Source organism: Aphelocoma coerulescens (genome assembly GCF_041296385.1).
Source record: "Aphelocoma coerulescens isolate FSJ_1873_10779 chromosome W unlocalized genomic scaffold, UR_Acoe_1.0 ChrW_unloc_scaf_1, whole genome shotgun sequence".
In the NCBI taxonomy this organism is placed as follows: Eukaryota; Metazoa; Chordata; class Aves; order Passeriformes; family Corvidae; genus Aphelocoma; species Aphelocoma coerulescens.
Window position 1 is genome coordinate 16,496,760 of NW_027184080.1, and position 5,798 is coordinate 16,502,557.

The following is a 5,798-nucleotide window of genomic DNA, read 5'->3' on the forward strand; positions in this document are numbered from 1 at the left end:
CTGCAACAACAGGGAAAAGTCATCGCTACATCACTAACCAGAGAGGTGCCCAGCAAAGTGGTGCCATGCTATAGGACCCCGAAACGAGACGGCACAGTCAGCATCAGCTCCTGAGGAACAGTGATGCCACTACTTCAACAGCTGGGACTCTGAGACCTGTCCCGAGGAGCCTTAGGAGAGGCTGCAGACGTGGCTGAGTGAAGGAGCTGAGGACTTGCCAGATCCACCACTCTCCGTAGCAGGAGAAATAGTGAGACTCTGGGGCGAATGTAACAGCTGCCCTGGGTGGTTGCTAGTGACTGGTGGTGGGCGTCGGGGAACCCTTTCCAAAGACAAAACTAAGAAAAAAAAAATGCATAAATTTTTGGGTATATTACATAAATTTTTGAGTATAACACCAAACACAGAAGTAAAGTGAAAAATTGTTTTTTGACTGTCTTGAAACAAAAGCATTAGCAGGCATTTTCAATCAGCTGCCTGCCCATTTAGATCAAGTGAAAACAGTCAATTTAGTTAGCATTTATGTTTTTACCTAGTGCTTTAGCAAACAGGGCTTACGCTATTTTGCTTAAACTTGCTTGCTGGGAGAGGGATAAGTTTAATATAACCTTGCAAATGCTTAATAAGTTAGGTGTGTTATTAGTGTTAGACATATATTATAAAATTAAGTAGGCATTGATTTTCTACTATTAGCCCACAGCCACAGCTGTGAAAAGTTCCAAGGTTTGTGCTGTATAAATCATTCTAACCACTTTTTTCCGACTTCACAAACAGATAAGTGAGTTACATCAATTAACTACACAATTACAGAAAAAAGAAGACGGTCTCAACTTAGAGGGATGGTTAAAGTTATTAGGTTTAAAAATCATAGCTAGTTTTATTTGTGTAGCATTTGATTACTGTAGAACTAGTAATACTATTAATAATAGTGTGTTCACCTTGCCTTCCAATGCTTGCAAGAGATAATATACAAAGTCACTACATCTGTGACCCATCAAGTATTGCTTTTACAAAAGAAAAAAGGGGGAATTGTCGGGAAATAGAATTATTGGGATCAATAAAAGAACTGTAGCAAGAGCCTGCAAGCAAAAGGCCTGTGTGTGAGAAAAAACTCTCCATGAGAAGATTCTTGTGTGAAGAAAACAAGCAGGCCTGGGGAACAAAGAGGGAGTTTGAAGACTTACAGCTGTTCAGATAAGACCCAGAGAAAGGAGGTAAACATTGAATTCTTTTAATCATAGCATAACTAATAGAAACTTGCCAATGTAAGTCCAATTAGGTAGAAGTAGAAATGTGCTTTGATAAGCTTTAAGCCACTTAGGAGTTAATAAGCTGGTATACTATATAAGTGCCTTTGGATTGCTAATAAATGGAGTTTTGCGCTTATCAACCAAATTGGTTTTGGACTGCTTTTCTCCCCCCACCGGGCCCTTTTTCTCCTTTTTACAATTCCAACAATAGGTTTGTATGTACTGATTATTGTTGTAGTTCTTTTAGTATGTGTGCCACGTATACTTCACTGTGCTGGACTAGCCATGGACAAAGCTTTCAAATAAGTGGTTTTGGTTCAAACAGGAGGGGGAGATGTGGGAACCTAGAATGCAGAGAATATTTCTCTGCCTGTTTTGAAAGGTTTTACCCCCCTGGACAGTACTGTTTTTGACCTTTGTCCATGGGAAAATTTGCCTAGCCTCTGGGAAGAATTTGAATCTACAATGGTGTGAATTAGGTGATAGAATACTATGTGAGATTATCACAGGGTGAAAAATTTAGAGTTTTTAGGTCTATTTGCATAGTAAATAGATAGAAGTTGAAAACCTCAAAATGGAGGATAAGTTGTAGTTAAAAGCTTCTTTCTCCTTCTTCACTAACTCCATATTTTGCAGCAATAGTGGTTTGGGATGATTGGATACAGAATTCCACAGTTCCTGTCTACGTGTCATGATCCGCTAATGCAAGCGGGAGTCGTGATGGTTCGTTTATCGATCTCAGAGTGTAAAAGGACACAAGAGATTTCAGTTTTAATCAAAACAGTGCACCTTTTTTAAGTGCCCACAACACAGTAATGCGATAGAAGAGAGAGAGAGAGAGAAAGAAACACAAAGTAGAGAGGAAGAAAAAGAGGGGGGCAATAGCTACCAACGGATGAGACGAAGTCCTCGTGGTCTTCTGCCAATAGATCCGTCTTCTTTCCGTGGGGAGATCTCCGACTTGGTTATTTCAGAAAGTCCCTTTATAGTCCTTTTCAGAAGTGAGGGGCAACTGGCCAAGAGGTTGGGAAATCTACAGCCATTGTTATGGGGTCCTTTGCTTTGGGAAACAGGTACAGGACAGACGCACAAGACAGGTGTGCAGGACAGGTGTGCAGGACAGGTCGTTCCTTTCCGCTTCAGCGCAGTCCTTCCCGCCTGGGCAGCAAGAACAGCGCAGTCCATTGCGACCTGCACTAATTTTCCTCAGGAATGCGTACCAGTTCCCAGCGGGCACACCCGTAGGCAACACTTGGCAGACATCCCACCTCAGCCAGGCCAGGAGTCCTGTGTTCAGTCTCTGTCCTTGGCGATGATCGTGAGGCAGATGAGGGATCTTCGGACCGTCTCTTACACTACGTGATTTAGGAACTTGTTGGACACTGGTAAAAAAGTGAAAATATCTTGCGTTTTAAGCTTTCATTGGGTAATTTACCTTTAAAAAGGCTGTGAGATCTTGATAAGTTGTCTTCTTGCTGCATTCTCTGCTCTGTGCTATGTCTAAGTCATGCCAGTGGCTTGTACTCCTTAGATAAGAATTAATAAACACCTATCGGGAGACTGAGAAGCATGAAGTCCCATTCGCCTCCTTTTTCCTCCTGGCAAAAATCTGAACGTCTCTCCCATCAGGGAAGATAACAATTAATGATGTGGACATCATTACCATACTATCCATCACTGCATTGATTTGTCAGAGATCCTTTAGCAATCTCCATTTCCCTGATTTTTTCTTAATTACAAAAACAGGAGTGTTCCAGGGACTCATAGAAGGCTCAAGATGTCCCTGTTGCAATTGTTCCTGAACTAACTGGCGAAGGGCAACTAATTTCTCTTCTGGTAGGGGCCACTGGGGTATCCAGATGGGTCTGTTCACTAGCCACTGCAAAGGCAGCATAGGATACTCTACGCCCTTCAGCACAGTGGCCCCCATTAAAAATTTGTCCCAATCCGTACCCCCCAGGCAGCCAACACATCCCGCCCCCAGAGGTTAAGCAGAGCTTCAGTGACATAGGGCCAAACTGTAGCTGTTTGCCCCTCTGCATTTTTTATCACCACAGGTCGTTCGCTTAAATAGCTCTATGGTTCCTCCCAACCCTGCAATGGCTGACCCCACAGGGGCTAAAGGCCACGCAGGAGGCCACGCAGAGAAGGAGATGACTGTCACATCAGCACCTGTGTCAATCAAACCTCGAAACTGAATCTGGGGCAGATGAGCATTCGGCAGGATGAGGGTACACGTCATCTGTGGCTTTTGGCTGGAGATGTCTGCGGTCCAGAAGATCTCCGGAAGTCCTGTAGATCCAAAACCACCATCTCCACGACTTTGTTGCTCTGTCCTGGAGACACATGACTTAAAAGGCACAAGTTGAGCAATACCCGTCTTTTCAGGAATAGTAACGGGGCGGGGGGGGGGGGGGGGGGGGGGGGCGGGTGTGGAAACCATAGCACAAATCTGGCCTGTTAAATCAGCATCAATAACTCCTGGGTGTACAAAGATCCCCTGAATGGTAACACTAGATCTGCCCACAAGCAATGCGCTGAAGCCTTGACCTAGGGGTCCATAAGTATCCAAGGGAACCTTATAAACACGACAGGATTCTAAGACAACTGTTGCTGTGGTGTGCACATCCACCCCGGCTGATCCCTGGGTGCTGGCTGTAAGCTGGCTGAGTAGGCCTGTGTCGGCGGAGCCACACCCTGGGGAAACATTTGTGTCTGAGCGCACATCCCCTGTGCGCTCCTGTTCAAGTTTCCCGAGCGTGTCAGAAATCGACCATTGGCATGGTACATAGATCCACAGTATTCTGCAGAGTGACCTGGTCTACCGCATCTCCTGCATTGAGCAGCTCCCCTCTTCTTATTTCTCTGCTTTTTGCTAATCTGGTTCTGTTTGCTCTCAACCTTAAGTTGCCTGTTTCGTCCACCAGAATTGAATTGAAGAGGCCGTAGAACTGCAGCCAGAGCAGATTTATGATCTCCAGATCCCACCTTAGAGCAGGCTTCAACCATGGCTGTTACCGAGGGCTCCCCTGGCAAAACATCAATAATCCTTCTGCACTCATCACTGGCATTATCGCTGGCTAGTTGCCTGCACAGCATCTGCCTCAAGGTCTCATCTTCGACCTGCTTCTCAAGGGCTGCAGCAATCTTTTCCACGAAAGACAAGAAATGCTCTTTCTGCCCCTGAGAAATTTTTACATATCGTTTTAGGAGCAGCCATGTCTATGCCTTTTAATAAAGCTCCCATGCCAATACTTTGAGCCTGTTCAAGGACCAGAGGATCCCATCTAGCTTGGAGATCAGGATTAGAAAAGGCACCAAGTCCCATAAAAGCATCTACTCCAACTCCCAATCTGGGATGATTTGGAGGTAACATCATATTCTGAGCTGCAGCCTTGTCAGCCAGCCTTCTCCAGTGGTTTTCAAAAACTGTATATTGCACAGGTTGAAATAACACCTGAGCTAAATGCTTAATGTCAAACGGAGAAAGCAGCTCAGTATTCAGCACTCTAAGAACCTGCATGACTTCAGGAGACCCAAGATCATATTGTGCTACTTTAGCTTGCAGGTCCTGGACTACTTTCCAAGCAATGATATAATGTTTGTCAGGCTGGCCTGAGTTGAGGACAGCTTTCTGTACAGGAAATGCCTGAATAATTCCCTCTGAAGGTGCATTATCGCCTTGTGTTGCCGTTGCACCTTCCTGGGGTGCTGCAGCAACCTGCACAGATTCCGCCTGAGGTATCGGCTCTCACCTTGTTTTCCCCAGGCATACCTACTTTCTCTATTCGATCCCAGTCTCCTTCCTCCAGGGCACGCAGTTTAACCGCCTCCCAAAAGTGCTTCAGATTTCTCGGCTGGACAGTTACATTGCAGTCCGGGAGTGTCCAAGGACGGCTTTGTGACAGCCGCATTCCTGATTGCCTGCTTCCAGTCACAGGCGTAGCAGCGGAGGCTGTAGACGATTGCGTGAACCGTAACGGCGTGGCTAGTCACGGCCCTGCAGCTTGAGATGTTTGTAGCGGTACCGGTGTCTGTTCGGGCACTGCCGCCGCCGGAGATGCCGCCGGAGCCGCCGCGGCTTCCGCGTGTGCCACTTCCGGGTTCGGCACTTCTGTGTTCGCCGCCTCCGTTTTCGCCGCCGGAGCCGCGGCCACCGTGCTGGTTTGCATAGCCAGCTCGGGTTGCCCTGGCGCAGGCCGGGCAGCAACTGCCTCCCGCAACATATCTGGCAGCGCTGCCAGTTGTCGCGACATGTTTTGTATAGCCGCGGTAAGTTCAGCCATCGGCAACTACCCCGCCTGCGCCTGCGCAGGCGGTTGCCTGGGTAATGGCGCCTGTGCAGAAAGGCCAGGCGCCGCTAACGCCTGCGCAGTGTGATAGGGCATCCCAGGCGTATGCGCAGAATATTCGGGCGCCGCGGGCGCTCTTATGGAATATATCCCATAAGCGGCATTGCCGGGCGGCCATGCCGCTGTCGTGGTTGCTAAAAGTGGCTGTGGCAGAGACGTTGCGGGCATGCCGGACGGCACCGCCTGGGCTGACAGC

At 47.4% G+C, this 5,798-nt stretch overlaps 1 long non-coding RNA gene across 1 annotated transcript; it reads right to left on the reverse strand.

The window, feature by feature from the left end:
* Positions 1–2,019: 2,019 nt before the first annotated feature.
* Positions 2,020–3,633, reverse strand: LOC138102759 (uncharacterized). The gene is made up of 2 exons (XR_011147522.1): positions 3,438–3,633; positions 2,020–2,632 (listed from the first exon to the last, which is right to left on the reverse strand). It is a non-coding gene; the product is annotated as an uncharacterized lncRNA (long non-coding RNA).
* Between the last annotated feature and the right edge of the window lie 2,165 nt (positions 3,634–5,798).